General features: G+C 46.7%; 1 long non-coding RNA gene across 1 annotated transcript in view; it reads left to right on the top strand.

Annotated features, from left to right (window-relative positions):
- Nucleotides 1-15,424, top strand: part of LOC308613845 — a 41,813-nt gene extending 26,389 nt beyond the window's left edge. Inside the window, exons 2-3 of the long non-coding RNA XR_014015326.1 lie at nucleotides 14,268-14,384; nucleotides 15,321-15,424. This is a non-coding gene — a long non-coding RNA (uncharacterized lncRNA). The remainder of the gene's footprint in view (nucleotides 1-14,267; nucleotides 14,385-15,320) is intronic.
- Nucleotides 15,425-15,839: the final 415 nt, after the last annotated feature.

The following is a 15,839-nucleotide window of genomic DNA, read 5'->3' as shown; positions in this document are numbered from 1 at the left end:
TGGCAGGCTGGTTTTGACCCTGCTCTTCATCTAGGACCTCTATCCTCAAAGTGGGATCCTTGGACTAGCAGTATCACCATCACTTGGGACCTTGTGAGTAACACAGAACCTCAGGCCCCACCCCAGATCTCTAGAGACAGATCTGCATTTTATTTTTTATTTTACTTTATTTTTTTTTTGTGATACGCAGGCCTCTCACTGTTGTGGCCTCTCCCGTCGTGGAGCCCAGGCTCCGGACGTGCAGGCTCAGCGGCCATGGTTCACGGGCCCAGCCACGCCACGGCATGTGGGATCCTCCCGGACCGGGGCACGAACCCGTGTCCCCTGCATTGGCAGGCGGACTCTCAACCACTGCGCCACCGGGGAAGCCACAGATCTGCATTTCAATAAGTCCCCTGTGCCTATGAAGTTTGAGGAGAGAGTTTAAAGTTATTCTGGGGGGGATCTGGTCAGAATCAGGAACAATGGGTAGAAATGGGAGGAAGTGAAATTTCATCTCAACATCAGGATGTAATTTCTATCCAACAGAACTGTCCTCAAAGGCAACAAGAGGCTGTCTCTGGAGGTAGTGAGCACCCCATCACAGAGGTGTTCAAGGAAAGGCTAGATAACCACTTGCTCGGGAAGGTAGGGAGGACTTGGGCAGGATAAATAGCATCATGGCTAAGAGGCCTTGCTGGGAGGCAAGCTGCCTGGGTTTGGATATTGCTTGGGCAAAAGGATGTCTCCCCCATCCTTACTTCAGATTCCCTGTCCATCAAATGGGGTAATCAAAAACCTCACAGGGCTGTGTTGAGACTTCCTTCACTTAAAGTACTGCAACAGCCCTTACTATACACTTAAGTGCTAAGTGTTTCTATAGGTTACTTAATTCTGTAATGGCTATCCATATTTTTGTTGGGATTGAGGACTAACCTTTGTATCTTAGGTCTCGTCTGTCCAACTCTGAGATTCGAGGTGGGGAAGAGGGAGGATGTGGGGAGTAGCAATCCTAGCCAGTGTTTTCTTGGGTATTTGGTGTGAGCCAGGCATGATGCAAGCATCAGTTAATGGCTCTCAAATTACTTTCAGATACTTGTTGCCCTGGAAGGGCAGATAGATTATAATCTGTTGCTGCTCGAACACTCAAACGCAGCTTTGGAAAGTCAAATGGAGCCCAGAGATGAAGTGCTTGGTTTTGTCATCAACAGATTCACGCGGTGTTGAGGGCACAGAACTCCCTAGAGCTGGTCAAAGAGCCGCCTTGTTTGGACACATCACCAGCTCAAGTCTCAAGATGGCAGGGGGGCCAGAACGCTTGACTGCAGAAAAATAAGGAGCCCGCTGACTCCAGATCCTATTCGTATGGAGGCACCCAAAGATGTAATGTCCCTTCTGTCCTCGTTGTTTTGCGTTTATGATCCCCAACCATAGGTGTTCGCGACAGACCTTGGTTTGGATTCTTGCTCTGTCACGTCCTAGCTGTGTGGTCAGGGGCGAGCCTCTTGACCTCTCTGAGCCTTGGTTCTTTCCCTTATCAAAGGGACTGATAATGCTGCGTGCTTCACGGGGCTGTGGTGAGGATGAAGTGAGAACGTGTGAGACTTCTAGGAGCCGTACAGATGTTGGCTGTCACTTTAATGAATCCTATAAGCCTTTTGAAGTCTCTTCCTTCCCCACAGTGCTTGCCACATAATAAGGGGTTAATACAGACTTATCAAATGTGAGAGGAACGACTGACCTTCTCCTACAGAAGGGGAAGGAACTGCTCCTGGGGAGCGGTGAGGTGAATGCCCCCTCCCTGCCCTGTCCCCCTCCCCTGAAGACTACCCCTCCCCACCCCATGTCCACAACTCCCACCATCATTTCATCTCCAGCGTTCCTTGTGTGCTGCAGAAGTTTCCATCAGCTGGTGGCGGGCCTACCTACCTTTCTTCCTCGTAACAGCCTTGCGTTGGCTTTGTGGAAACCAACACAGAGTTCTTATCTTCCCAAAGAAACCTTTCAAAAGACAACACACTGGATTTTTTATGGTGTATGTGTGTGTTTTAGTTTCAGAAGGTGGGCTGGAAGGAAAGTAAAGATTGCCCTTTGTACCCAAGGGCAGTATCCAGCCAAGCTTAGGAGCCCTTTCTCACTGTTTTCAACTCTCCCCCATCTCCTTCCTTCCCTCCTCCCCCCATCATATAATTTTTTGGTACTTTTTGGTTAATTAATTTAAAGTGACGATAGTCCCAGATGAAGCTGTAAATTAGTTTCAAATGGCGCAGCCGGGCCACCCACTACTGGAAGATCATATTGCAGTGACAACATTAAAACTTGAACAACCCTCAACAAGGCGGGAGGAGGGGAATCCTAAAACCTCAAGTAAAAACACATTTCCAGCTCAATTCCTTGCTGCAGCCCTTAAGAAAGTGGAAACAGATGGATGGTGGCTTTGATAATGAGAGAGGCAATCAACTTTAGATTAAAAAAAAAAAAACCACCCTGAACCCTACCCAAAAAGGATGAGTCTGACAGTAAAATCCCAGACACATAACGTTCCATTTAAGAGGCTATTGACATATTAGCCGGGAACAGAGCGGGTTCTGAGAGAGGTCAGTCCTCCTCTCCCGGAGCACTCTGCATTGTTCCCTCGCCCCCGAAGCCAGAGCACTCAGCCCCCTAATTGAAAACATTGCAGTATCTTTGGATGTTATTGATGGTCAGATTTCCCCTGGAAATCACTAAGTGTTCTCGGGAGGCTTGGCTGTTGCCTGCTGCCCGATTCCAGAGAGCAGAAAAGACATTTCTGTTTTTAATTTAACTTAATTATTATTATTTTTTGGTTGTGTGTGTGTGTGTCTGTGTGTGTGTGTGATTTTTTTGGAGGCGGGGGACAAGATACCAGGAACAAAGAGAAGCAGTTCAACATTAAGAGAAAAGAAAATGTTGACGTCATGAGATCAGGACGCATGCCTCGATCTGGCAAGCTGTGTAGCTTGGGACAAATTCTGACATTTCTTGGGCCCAGCTGCTCCGCGGCATGTGGGATCTTCCCGGACCGGGGCACGAACCCATGTCCCCTGCATCGGCAGGTGTACTCTCAACCACTGCACCACCAGGGAAACCCTGAGATTTCTTATGCCTCCATTTTTCGTCTGTAAAATGGGAGTGAAAAAGCCTGATGGGCAGGTTCTCAGTGATGGAACTGGGAGAAACTGTTAGAATAGGAACCAGGGGTCTGAGGCTATTTTCCAGCTCTGCCGCTTGCCAAGCCTGGGTTTTGGAGCCAGTTCCTACTGTGGGCTGACCTTCAGCTTTCTGTCTGTCTGACCAGGGCTGCCATTCCTGCCCTGCCCAGTGGCCAAGGCAGGGAGTGAGAGCTAATGGATGGTGTGCACCTGCTGGACTACCAGCCCTTTGTCCACGCCTGGCACGTGCTGGGCCCTCGATAAATCATTGTCGAATGAGTGAATGAACCCGTGAAGAGGCTTGGGCAAGGAAAAAGTAATACTGCTGGAGAGTGGTGTGCTTAAATCGGCTTCCCGGTAATGGCAGCACTTCCTCTGGGGACTTTGTCGGAAGAGACATGCCATGTGAGTTTCTGTGATCCAGTAGGTTGCTTGAGCCCCCAAAGAGAAGAAAGACTCAAATGGAAAGAAATCTTGGTTTGGTCCAGAGAACATATGCATGTTCGCCGGTTCAATCCTTTTGGAAAATATGGAGATTTGGTTCTGATTCAAGTTTCTGCTCAGGCTTATTTTCAAAGGGTTTTTGGTAATATTTATAAGCATCATGGGGACAGGGCCTTGGCCTGTTTTATTCACTGAATATTCTAAGCATCTAACAGGTGTCTGACACACAGGATATGCTCAATAATTAAGATAGAAGTAAATGCAGGAATCTCTCTCTCTTTTCTCTCTCCACCTCCCCCATCCCCACCCCCAAAGCCAAGATGAACACTGAGCCTTGACGGCTTCTGTACAAAGTGGTACTTGAGAGCCGTGGCCTTCTTGCGTGGAGAATTGACCCAGACAGGTAGCTGATGCACCTGCAGAATTGCCCAGTGGGAGTCAGGGGATCACAGGGTGGGAGTGGGTTTTGAGTGCTTGGGGCACTGCCATTATTATAATAGCTCTGCTATTATTCATATCCTCCCTGGCTGTAGTCACGATCTCTGGAGATGAGCTTCTTGAGTTCACTGCCTTTTCTGAGCCCCGCTCGCTGCTCTGGGTAGTTCCGGTTTGAGAGGACCTTCTCTATCAGATGTTCTCCTCCAGCCAGGGCCGGCTCCCTCCACCAGCTTCTCCATACTCTGCAGCCTCCCAGTGTGTCAGAATCCACTTGTATTTCTGGTGAAAAGGTTTTTTACTTCAAGGGTCCTCAGGGATGGAAGGAGCAGCAAGTGAGAACCAGGGCCCTGTTGATGGAGCTGTGAGGGCTTAAAACTCATTCTGATGGCTTGTTTGGACCCTAGTCAGTGCCCCTGGCAAGACAGCAGCTGGATTATGTCTGTGGTGTGCTTGACCTGAGCTCTTGTCATCTCCTCTACTTCTCCCTTCCACCTCCACTTCTCTCCTCCTCCCTCCTTCCCTTCCATCCCGTTCCCCTGCCCATCCCCACTCTGAAAATCTAGGGTTGGGAGGCATTAGGTTGAGGGGAGATCAGGAGGTCGGCTGGAAGGAATTCTTCCATACTTTATAACAAGCAGCTCTGGCAATAGCATGCTCCTCCAGCCACTGGTGGCCAGCCATGAAGAGCGTTGATCCCCTAGCTGTTTCTTTGACTGGACGAGTAGCTCAAATCATGGCACTGGGATAGTTTTGAGATGAACTGGCTATTGTTAGAAACATTTAGAAATGTCTCCCCTATGCTCCAATTTCCTCCTCTCTGCCAGTCTTGGCTCTAACAGCTGGAAGAAATTTCTCCTTCATCTGCTATATTCAGTCTTTCACTAAGCTCCATCAATTTTGCCTTTGAAATTTCTTTTGTACCCGCCCCTTCTCTCGTCCCCACTGCTAATCCCCGAGGCCTGGCTCTCATCTCCTTTGCACGCTGAGCTGCCTCCAGAACCTCTTGGCAGAGTTCCCTGCCTCTGGTCTCTCCGTCTTCCATCCATCCTGTACAGCCAAGCCAGACTCATCTTTCTCCAGCTCCTTTTGCATCTTAGGATGCCTCAGCTCAAATTCCCCAGGCTCTCCAAAGTACTTGGCATTGCCCAGACAGTTTTGCAGCTCCCTCTGCCTTAATTTCTTCTTGGAGCAGTGGCTGTATTAGTTACCTGTGGCTGCTGTAACAAATTACCACAAAGTTGGTGGTTTAAAACCACAGAAAGTTGTCCTCTTACAGTTTTGGAGACCAGAAATCTGAATTGAGTCTTATGGGCCTAAATCAAAGTGTCAGTGGGACTGTGCTTCCTTGGGAGACTCCAGGGGAGAATCCTTTTCCTTGCCTCTTCCAGCTCCTGGTGGCTGCTGACATTCTTAGCCTGTGGCCATATCACTCCTCTGCCTCTGTGGTCAATCTTTTTGCCTCTGTGGTCACATTGTCTTCCCCGGGTCTGTCTGTGTGTCAGATCTCCCCCTTACAGGGACACTTGTGATTTACTTAGGGCACATCTGGATAATCCAGAATAATCTCCCCATCTCAAAATCCTTAACTTTATCATCTCTGCAAAATCCCTTTTACCAAGTAAGGTGATATTCACGGGTTCCAGGGATTAGGATGTGGATATTTTGGGAGACCATTATCTAGCCTATCACAGGCTTCTTATCTAGTCAGCACTTCAACAAATATTTATTGAGCATCTATTATGTGCTGGATTCTGTTCTAGGCAACAAGAGTCGTTAAGACTATGATCCTTTTCAGACCCATTCTCCTGCAGGGTGAACTACCCTTATCTGGGCTTTTTCCCTCCTGGAATGTGGTATTATTACATAGCGCGATCATCACGTTGTATCACACTGGTACCTGTTATATACCTGTCCTCTTCCATTTCTATGAGCCCCTTAAGTTGAAGCTAACTTACTTATACCGGTATTTAGGGCTAGATGGGACTCGGTGAAGGTTGGTTAAATCAATGAACAAGTCTCTTATTGCTTCCCTTCATTCTTCCTAAATATATTTCTAATTTGCTTGGATACTAAGATGGCTCCAATAATACAGTCTGCCTCAGAATTCTGTGTTTAGGGTCTGACCTTCTCGGTGGTCATCTCCTTGGGTCTGGGTGATGGGATGTAGCTGCTGAGGGCATCTATCATTCTCTTTGCCTGGTCCCCAGAAGTGTTATATACAATTATTTATTTAATGCTTCCCATCAGTCATTTCTACTGCCCATTGGCTTTGAGGGGGATGTGGGATAGGGGAAGTGAGAACGTTAGAAGACTGCGGTCTGCATCACTCGTGGGTCACATTTCCTGAGGGTGTTTCTTCTTGGTGTCATCCAAGCATGGCCCGTCTACATCTACTACCTCCGGTAGGACAGCACAATCAGTTCAGATCTGGTAAAACAGTACTCTCTGCTTCCATTGGCAGGTGAGACAAATCCTCTCGGTAGGGCCTTTTTCCACAAGTCCTGACATAATATAGAAGTGGGACAGACCCTATTAGGTACTGCCTTGTACTGTTGGTTTCTGATTTTAAAGTTGATCCCTATTTCCCTGCCTTAGGAAAGCAAAAGTGTATCTAGGGCAATAAACCAGTGGTGCCAACTGGAGGCCCATGGATTTGTACACAGCCCTTGGAAGTAAGGGGCATGGTTGTAGCCTAATGTCTAGAAAGCATTTTAAAAGGCAGTGTGACTCATAACTTCACACTTACTGTCTTAAAACCTTGGGCCTTCCCCATTTCAGTTTTCTCTGTGGCCCCCGCAGGCACTGGCATTAAAACCTCACCGATGGGCTTCCCTGGTGGCGCAGTGGTTGAGAGTCCACCTGCCGATGCAGGGGACATGGGTTCGTGCCCCGGCCCGGGAGGATCCCACGTGCCACGGAGCCGCTGGGCCTGTGAGCCATGGCCGCTGAGCCTGCACGTCCGGAGCCTGTGCTCCACAATGAGATAGGCCGCAGCAGTGAGAGGCCCTCGTACCGCCAAAAAAAAAAAAAAAAAAAACCTCACCGATAACTGTTTCCTTAGCTACCGCAGTGTGTGTTGCTTTTCCAGGTGGAAAAGAATCTAAGAATAAAGATCATCACACACACACACCCCCCCACACACACACACATCCTTGTAACTCTCTGGCCTCCCATAGAACCTAACAAAGTAGAACTTGGGTGATAGATACTTGGATGTCGATTAACTGTACCATGCTTTCCAAGCTGTGTCATTCACTCACCTCTTAGATGACCTTTGTTACACCCCTATACCACTCATTCTGTCATTTGATTAACATTTGTATTTAATTCATCTCAAATGTTAGCTTGTATAAACTTATTTTAAAAGGAAACACTGCATCATTACCATAAATAGAAAACCAATATCATGTATCATAAATAGAATGTAACTGTAAAAATAAATATACTGAAAACCAAACAATTATTTACCCAAAAATGGAAATAAACAAGGAAATGCAGAGTAATAAAAATCAAATTGATTCTCAAAATCTAGCTGATTCACAAAAACAAGATCCTCAGTGAGAAAAACAGAATGGCTTACGACCAGTCAGTAATAAGAGAATATTAAGCGTAACGTCATTTGATTTAATATGACCGTGTGCTTCTATGTCAGTTAAATGACAATGTCTTTTAGTTTTGAGAGTGATCAGCACTAAAAATTCCACCTCACATGCGTCCATGGTCAGAAAGGAGACCTTACCATTGCCTAGATGGTAAATTTTAAAGATATAATTTTTATTTATTTTTGGCTGCGTTGGATCTTCGTTGCTGCAGGCGGACTTTCTCTAGTTGTGGCGAGCGGGGGCTACTCTTCGTTGCGGTGCGCGGGCTTCTCTTGTTGCAGTGACTTCTCTTGTTGCGGAGCACGGGCTCTAGGTGCGTGAGTTGCAGCATTTGTGGCCCACAGGCTCTAGAGTGCAGTCTCAGTAGTTGTGGCTCACGGGCTTAGTTGCTCCGCATCATGTGGGATCTTCCCAGACCAGGGCTTGAACCTGTGTCCCCTGCATTGGCAGGCGGATTCTTAACCACTGCGCCACCAGGAAAGTCCCCAGATGGTAAATTTGAAAAATTAAAATGTTTTCATATGTATTTTTTGGTACCTGTGAAAGAATATATGTATTCGTCACTTATTTCATGTGACATTATGAACCATAATTATAAAATGAACCTACTCCCATCTTAAGAACATTACTAATGAGTGTGCCTTCCTCTCTGATTCCCATCCCTGCCTCCCTCTCCTCCCCTCCTCGGGTAAAAATTGTCTTGAATTCCTTTACATTTAAAAATAGTTGAACCACCTATGAATTTCCTGAACATTATATTATTTAGATATGCTTGAATATGAGCTTTTTAAAAATGCTGTCATACTGTCAGTATCTTCTAGGAGACTGGATAATCAATTATGGTGTGCGTATGCAAGGGGGTGTTATTTCAAGTGAAAATGAGCACGTTCAGACTGCATGTGGCTACTTGGATTAACCTTGTGAAGTAACTCTCACTCTGCTCAGGCCAGTGTCACCAGCTCTCACTCTGCTCAGGCCAGTCCCAGCTTTCACGTTAAGTGGAATTTAAGGGTGGGTGAAATGAAAAGGATTCCCCTTCCTCCACCTTTCACACCTCAATTACTTCCTGTGGAGAAAAGAGTTAGAGCTGCCGGAGGCTGCTGTCCTTAGAAGGCCTGCTTGCAAAGTTGTCCCTTGGCCGGCAATGGGAAACTTGAGTTAGGGAAGGGTTCTCACCATTCCCTGGGAAGAGTAGCTCACTCTGCCTAAACTGTCCAAACAGTATGATTCATGCTGAACGCCTGCCTTCCTCCCGGGAGTCAGAATTTTGGTACATGGCAGACAGATGTGCCTATGTGGCCAGCACTCCCTCCCTCCTTCCCCCAATAAAAATCATGGGCACTGAGTCTCTGATGAGCTTCCCTAGGAAACAGCATTTCACATGTGTCATGACAGCTCATTGCTGGGGAGTGAAGTGTGTCCTGTGTGACTTCACTGGGGGAAGACTGTTGGAAGCTGGGCCTGCTTTGCATCTGGATGTTGCCCCATGCACCTTTGTCTTTGCTGATTTTTCATTGTATCTTTTTGCAGGTATAAATCATAGCCATGAATATGACTAAGTGTTGAGTCCTGTGAGTCTTCCTGGGACAGGTCTTTGGGATCCTGAGACTCCTCCAAACCTTTTTTTTTCCTGCACCACCCTGAAACCTGAATAGAGGGGCCTTGGCTCTGGCTTTATACGTTGGAGGCCACTGAATCTCTCTTTCTCTCTCTCTCTCACACACACACACACATACACACACACCTCTGATACTTGGAATCTGGAGCTCAGGGCTGGCCCAGCAATCTGTAACCCTAAAAGACCAGCCCTTATAACTATCACCATTCAGGCCCACGGGAAATCCTTCTGCACATCTCTTGCCTTATGTCCTGGAAAACGCATCAAATCCCATGAAGGTGGTGTGCCATACACTTCCAACAATGTCAGAGGCAGGCACCACCTCAGAAAGCAGGAGAATCTGAGCAGGAGAAGTGCTTGGGTAAGAGAAAGGCAAATTAATTAACTTGTCAAATCCTTCCTCTCAGCTTGAATGCAGTAGATTCTTGTATAAAAAATTATTGTTTCTCGGCATGCCAAACATTCATTTTCTAGTTTCTCTTCATGTTCCAATTCCTGGTTCTGTAGATAAGAATTAACACAGTGTTCACAACATTTGCACATGGATACTGAAGCATATTTTACTACAGTAAGCAATTCATATGACTCTTAAATTTGTATATATATGCAGTTCCAGACATAGTATGTGTGAAGCATGACATTAGGTCCTTACACTGATAACTAGCTGGACACTGAATCATAGAATTGCAAATTGTTCTATTTTTATAAAAATATTTAATATCTAAATTCTCAAGAAATTAAAAAGTTTCAGCTTTATTTGAGTACCTTTGGTTAAAATATTTGTATTCTCTCCTTATTTTCATACTTATCCAAATATCACCAGCCCATTAATGGAACAGCCAGATGCACACAGTGATAATTAAGTTCATTTGTCTTCGGTGGAAGACTTTCAGTCATATAGAAGCCACAACTTCATTAACTTTTTATGTCTTGTTATGCTGAGGATATTTTTGTTGAGGTAGAGAGGGCATAGAGCATCATATCTGATGTAACATTTGGCTTGTGATTTAACTTTTGCCCATGTAGACACGTGACGTGTAGCCCTCAGGTTCGGGCAGGGCTGCTTCCTCCTTTCTTTACACACAGCGCTAGAAGGACCTGGGTTCTGGTGTGCAGCGAGTGCCCAGCAGCTGTGTGGACCAGGCCACAGCTGACTCAGTGTGTGAGTGTCCCCAGGACCAAGGTCACACCAAAGCCAAGGGAGGGAAGAGCCCCGGGAACCTCCCCAGATGGCCTCTGTGGGAGACCTGGAAAAGCTTTTGCTATGCACACCCTCCGGTGTCTACTGAGCTGGGAGCATGGATGCTGGGAAGGCACTCAAGCTGCGGGCCTGGCGAGGGGTTTCAGTTTTAGCTCTGCCATCTTCTGGAGAGGGAACTCCAGAAGGGCAAATTTCCTGAACCTCTTTGATCTTGTTTCAACATGTGTAAGATGGGAACACTCATTCTCACTTTTCAGCCTTGTTGTGAAAACTGGAGGCTTGTATTTAAAACTCATAGCACGGTCCCTTGGATGTGGCTTAATACATGTTAACCCATGTTTTTGGACAGCGAAACTGAAGAAAGACGTTAAACAAGAGGCTGAAGTCATCCTGGTGGTTAGTAGAAGGAAGAACCCAGGCATTTTAGTGTTCCTTCCATTCGCTGGGCCCTGGTAACCCGTCGTTCTTCTAAAGCCCACCTGCTTTCCTGCCCACACCCAGGTTAGGACGGATGCCTGCCCTGCGAGGCATCCTGGTCTGAGCACCAGTTCACTTTCCTTGGAATCTAGCTCTGAGGATTTACAGCCAGGGTGGGCACACACTGGAGGTCCCCTTACCTGTAAGTTATTCCACCAGTAATTAGATTTCTTTCTACTGTGGGGAGCCAGCCTGTATAAATTCACAGAAACCTGGGAACAGATGATATAAGGGTCACTGGAGCCTCCTTGCTGCCTAAAATGCAACATCCAGGAAAATGATTTCTCTGGGCACATAAGTTACTAGGGTCCCGGGGTAACCATAGCTCAGGCTCTGACTATTCCCTTAATGCCGTGTTCAGTGATGGAGTGTTCATGGCCCCCTTGGCAGCCCTCCTGCCTGGCCCTGCTCTCTGAGTGCAAGAGCCTCAGTGACACCTGCTGTTGCCGAGCGAGGTGATATATGTAGAGGGAGGACGGGCAGAGGGGAGGGAAGACCACTCCTTTCCCAGCCCCTTTTCTTCCAGGCCAGACTGACTCAGGTTCAGAGACCCTTAGTCCTTCTGGTGAGCCACTTGGAGGGCAAAGACACTTTGAACCATAGCACAAATCACTAGTCATTTGCAAGAGGATAAAATTAGGTACCTACGTCATACTACAGTAAAAAATTCCAGATGGATTAAAGATTTGTGCATTAAATATACAGTACAAAGAAATTAAAAGGCAATATAAGACTATGTATATGTAAGATTGTTTAGTTTTACCTATAATCTGAGCTGTCATCCTTTTCTAATATAGTTTTACAGATAATCTCACGTATATAGTCTTATAAGTCCAGGTAGAAGGCATATGTCATATATCTCAATCTCGATCCTTATATCTCTATGTCTTGGGGTGGGGAAGGCCTTTCTAAGTCTGGCACCAAATCCAGAAGTCAAAAAAGAAAAATTTGGCGTATTGGACCACCTAAAAATTTTTAAAAAGCAAAACAAAACTGTACCATGAAAGGCACCATAAATAAATCAAAACATAAATACATAAATGACAGCCTGGGAGAAACTATTTGCTATACATTCTAGCAGGAAAACTGCAAATATCCATGCTATAGCAAGTATTCCTCCAAATCAATCAGAAACAACATAAATGGACAAATGCATGATTCACACATACACACACACACTATACAGATGGTCCATTGAAGAAGAAAAAGAAATTTAATTATTTGATATCTAAAACTGGAAGAAAAAACATGGCTTGATCTCACTGATAATTAAAGAAATATGGATGAAAACAACATTGTGGTATTGTTTTCCTTTTTGCCTATCCAATTAAAAAGATTGATAGCCTTCAGAACTGCTGAGAGTGAAGAAACGAGCTCGCACACACTGTTGGTAGGAATGAAAATCCTCACAACCATTCTGAAGGTAATATCTCAGTAGATATATAAACTTAAAATGCGCTTACTGAATAACCCACTGATCTCTCCTCTAGGAATTCATCCTCCCAAACCATGGCATGAATGAGTAAAGATGTAAGGACAAGGGCATTCATTGTACCATGGCTTACAAGAGCAAACATTTGTACAAATTTATTTCCCCGGCAGAGCATGGTATATCTGTGTAGTGGAATCCTCTTCAACTCTTAACAAGAAGGTAGATCCGTGTAGCAGGAGGTAACATATTTCTGAGCATTTGCTAGGCGCTGTTCTGAGTGCTTCCCATCATGACCTTCTTTAACTCACTCAGGTCTTCATAAAGTAGATGATGTGGTCATCATCCACACGTTGCAGAAGAGGCCCAGAGAGTTTATTAACCTCCACAAGATCACACAGCTGTGAGAAGTCAGAGCTGGTATTTGAACTGGGCAGTGAGTTTCCTGAGACATCAACCAGGAAGGAGGGGTCACTGATAAAAGTTGTATTAAGTGATAAAGCAAGTTGCAGAAAAATATAGCATAACTACATTTTGGTGAAAATACATGTGACTATATATATAATATGTACTATTTATATGTATGTTGCATTACAATAATTATGGAAAGATTAATTTGGTGGGAGTGATTGAACAGGCAGATTTATTTTCTTCTGAAAAAATGGTGGGATTAAAAAAATAAAACTAGCTCCCTTCTGTTTTTATTTTTATTTTATTACCCATGCCCACTTGACTTGCATGAAATAGAAATGGCCCAGTCTGGTAACAAAAAGATATCCTTGAAAAATAACATATCCTGTTCACACCAGTAATAAAAAATCCCAGTTTGGGAAATACAGCTTTTGATAGTTATTATTTAGCAGTAGATAAATTACTTTAAATAAAGGCTTTAACAATGATTTAAAAGGTAGTATGTCATCATTGTAGAAAAGGTAGAATTATAGAGCTGAGGGAGTGAACTGGTCATCTAGTGGGTTCCAGGAAGCTGGGACCTCCTGCTCCGTGGTCCACGCTGCATTTACTTCTCTCTTTGTTTTCTTCCCAGCATCCTGTTTCCATGACATCCTACTCCAATCCCCCAAACCCAGAGCAAGCCTGGTCAGGGGTGGGGAGTCACCATGCCATTGAAGAGCCTTGACCCAACCAAGTGATGTCACAGGGGCTGGTCCAAGATGGAGAGCCTGTCCATTTTCTGGTGGCCAGAGTCGCAGGGTCACAAGACCTCCAGCTGCTTGACTCGAAAGGGTGCCCAGGGCACAGCAGGCACTTGGGCTCTGTGGTTCTCAGTCTGGGGTGACTTTGCTTCCTGAGGACATCTGGCAATGTCTGGAGACACTTTTAGTTCTTACCACTGGGGAGTGGCTGCTACTGGCATCCAGGGAAGAGTGGGCAAGGAAGGCTGCTGAACATACTACAGACCAAGAATTACCCAGCCCCAAATCTCCATAAGGCTGAGATTTCAAAACCCGCCCGCCATTAGATCCCCTGGTCGGTCTTGCAGCAGGAGAGATGGGGTCCTGAGGGTCCCACCTGTGGAAGTTTCTTGGCCGATATGCCCCTGTTCTAGAGGAGAGGCAGATTTCTCCAAGGCCAGGTGGAGAGAACCAGCCCAGTCCACCCCAGGCGCTGCATTTCCCGGGAGCTGGGAGGAATCGAGCTATAATATATGGACTAACATTGATACAGTGTGTGACAGGTGACACAGTTCTTCCTCTGTGCTGGGGTTCAGTACAGACTGGGGTCCTCTGCACTGCCCCCCATATTGTTGGGGTCCTGGACAGGTTGGGGGGAAGGGGAAAGGCTACATCTGCTTCTCATTCTCTCATGAAACGAGTTCCTTGTCATAAACTCCCCAGTCTCTCTTTGATCACAACTCTGACAGTTCAAACCCTGCATGTTATTGCAGGTTCCACTTACGGGTAGGAGGCCTTCCCCAGCGGATGTGAATGCAAACGTATTCTTTCTCCCCATGCTGTGGTCTCCTGGAGACGGGTGAACTGGAGCTAGGATGCCGTGACATCAGGTGGGCTAAGTGTGGGCTTCATGTACCCGATCCACATCATATAAGCTTGGAGGGAGGCTGGGCATTCGGGAGATGGACAGGGTTCCATGTGTCAGGCACTTCACATATGTTATTTCACTTGCTTCTCATGATAACTCCTTGAAATGGGTTTTACGATCATATCTATTTTTTAGAGGAGGAATTCAAGCTCAGAGAGGTTAATTAACTCTGCCAAGCTCATGTAACTAGAAAGTTGAGCTCCTGGAAAGGGTGGGGGGAGCTCTCTGGGCCATCATGGGTTCTGCAAGGGCGGATGAGAACTGGACAAGTGTAGACTGGCAGGAGAACCACGGCCCTGGGACAGGTTTGTCCTGGGTTAGTGGGCACCATCACCATGCCATGGAGCAGGGCAGCTTCAGGCTGGGATGAAGGAGTGGGATCACAGTGGCCACTGGACAGAGCATGGCCTCTCTGGAAATTGGAGGAGGTAGGGTGCGGGGAACTGGAAATGATCAACAGAGGGCAGAGGCCACCAAGGTGGATGCTTAGAAGGGCCTGCGGACCCGAATAGGAGTGGAAATACCCTGAGGGGCTGAGAGGTGCTCTTCACTGCATCACGTGTGTGCCCTGTGACGGGGAAATGGGGTGTCCTGTGTTAAACAGCATGTGACTCCCTGGGGAGCATCTCCCTTCTGTTGATGTCTGTGGTTTAATGCACTAGCTTCTTGGCCCTTTGAGTGATTTAGAAAAAGTGCCCCTCTGGGTGGGTGCATAGTTCAGAGCTTGGGCTTGATGTCTACCCCTTTAGTCAGGTGCTGATGGAGGACAGCTGTAGAGGAGGTCCACAGGCCGGGCAGGGCGTGCGTGACCAGACAAGAGGAACCACGGAGGGTGGGTCTCTGCGTCCAGGCCTTCAGGAGGGCAGGGACTAACTCATACCTGCATCTGCATGTATAGCTCCTGGACCTGAGCTGGCACAGAGCGTGCCCAGGCAGTGTTTGCCGAGAGGATGAATGAAAGAGGGTCACCTTCCTTTTGACTCCTTGGGGTGAGTCTTCAGCCCTCTTTGGAAGAAGATTTGGAAGTGAGGAAGAGAAAGCGATGGGTCAGGTAAGATGGAGGGGGAAGCTTGACTCACTATGTCAACTTCATAGTAGATGCTTTTGAATCCTAAAAAAAATAATAGCTGAATGTTATTGAGTGATGGGTTACCAGGAGCCAGCCACGGAGCTCACCCTTCTGTGATGGGCAGGTTTTTTTTTTTGCGGTACGCGGGCCTCTCACTGCTGTGGCCTCTCCCATTGCGGAGCACAGCCTCCGCACGCGCAGGCTCAGCGGCCGTGGCTCACGGGCCCAGCCGCTCTGCGGCATGTGGGATCTTCCTGGACCAGGGCACGAACCCGTGTCCCCTGTATCGGCAGGCGGACTCTCAACCGCTGCGCCACCAGGGAAGCCCTGTGATGGGCAGTTTTATAT

This window comes from Mesoplodon bidens (genome assembly GCF_964165515.1).
Source record: "Mesoplodon bidens genome assembly, chromosome: 3".
Lineage (NCBI taxonomy): Eukaryota > Metazoa > Chordata > Mammalia > Artiodactyla > Ziphiidae > Mesoplodon > Mesoplodon bidens.
This window is presented reverse-complemented; position numbering and strand designations above follow the sequence as displayed.